This window comes from Nilaparvata lugens, chromosome 12 (genome assembly GCF_014356525.2).
Source record: "Nilaparvata lugens isolate BPH chromosome 12, ASM1435652v1, whole genome shotgun sequence".
NCBI lineage: Eukaryota > Metazoa > Arthropoda > Insecta > Hemiptera > Delphacidae > Nilaparvata > Nilaparvata lugens.
Genome location: NC_052515.1, coordinates 8541405 through 8543242, shown reverse-complemented (window position 1 = coordinate 8543242; position 1838 = coordinate 8541405).

Sequence of the window (1838 nt, the reverse complement as noted above, 5' to 3'; positions counted from 1 at the left end):
ATCTAATAAAGTACGTTCAGACACAGAATAGGTAGATTGTTTTTCTTGTATGGTCTTGATTTTATTTCCTAAAATGATTGGATGATTGAAGAGACTTGAAATGTGTCAAAATCCACTTTATCTAAAATAACAGTATTTTAAATCCACTTTTTTAAAAATAAAGTGGATTTTTGACAAAATTTCAAATCTCTTCAATTATGAAAAAGTTCCACACATCATTGTCTATTCCTTGTCTTCCTTTCCTATTCTTTGTCTTCAACGTCCACATCCTGATGTCTACTTCATCTTCACATCAATTCCATATCATACTCAGAAATTAATTAATTTTGTAACGTGAATATTGATGCGTGGAACTTTTCCATAATTGAAGAGATTTGAATGTTATCAAAATCTACTTTATTTTTAAAAAAGTGGATTTAAAATCTTTCTTTTTAGATAAAGTGGATTTTTACAACACTTCAAGTCTCTTCAATCATACTCAGAAAAATGATGGTACAGCAAAAATCAATAGTTTCGATAATTCAATAATTTCTTTTCTTTTGGTAATTATTATTAATTTAACGAAAATCCTAAATATGCTGCAAATCACCCCGAAGACTTCTGCTACTGCAGGCATTGACAACAGGGTTACAGCTAGATGGAAATTCGATGAGAACTACTATCCAAAAATAAGTTACCAGCCCGGGAATCGAACCCGGTACCTCCCAATGCCAGTCAGGAATGCTTACCCTTACACCAAACTGACATCCTGGATAGCACGCTCAGTTTATACGAAGCCATAGCGGCCAACCAGTTACAGATGGAACTGGTCTATCTTTTCTTTTGGTCTATCAAGAATACCAATAAAATTCAATATTAGCTCTCCAATATTCATAGTGGACTATTTGTGTTGAAGTTTATCAGAAGGTCCTTTTAATCATTACACTAGTAAAAAAATTAATGTTATCACCATTCACAAGAGGCTCTTATCTTGTCAAGAGCTATCTGGTACATTTTTCAAACAATCCAATTTCCCAAAACCCCCATTTTCTTTTAAAATAACTAAAATAAGATTATATTATAGGCTAAGTTCGATTGAATAAATAGATTTCAATGGAGACTGCTTTGGTGTTGCCTGTAGACACAGCGATCAAAGGTATAATAGAACCTTATAATATTATAGAACTAATTCTATAGATAACTAGCCGTCAGGCTCGCTTCGCTCGCCATATCCTTCTAGCCAGGGGGCTCCCCCTGGACCCCCGACTGGATCGTCCAAGAATGAGATCAGCAGGCTCGCTTCGCTAGCCTGCATTTTTCATTTGAGCATTTTATCATATGTTAGCGATCCAGTCGGGGTAAGACTAAACGTCTGGCTTAACGGATATGGCGAGCGAAGCGAGCCTGACGGCTAGTAATATAATATTCTCAGGAATAGCTTTGATTGAAGTAGCAGTGCCCAATCAATTTTTCCGCGATAAATGCATTTCAATCTTCAACTTGGTGCCAACCTAACAAAGTCACTCAACTTAATGCCACCTGACAAATTATTAATTTAGTTACCAGTTAACACTGTTTCGAAGAGGTACTCTCTCTAGATTATAGTTCTATATTAACACATGGTATGGACATTTTTCAATTATAATTAAGAGAATAAGAAGAATATACATGCTAAAGGACGAACCTTAAACCCTTAAAACCACCTTTAGAATATTGCCAAGAGATTTCTTAGTGCGCCTCTAAAGGGACAACTGAACATACCTACCAAATTTAAACGTTTTGGTCCGGTAGATTTTTTTCTGCGATTGAGTGAGTAGTCAGTCAGTCAGTCAGTGTGTGATGCCATTTCGCTTTTATAT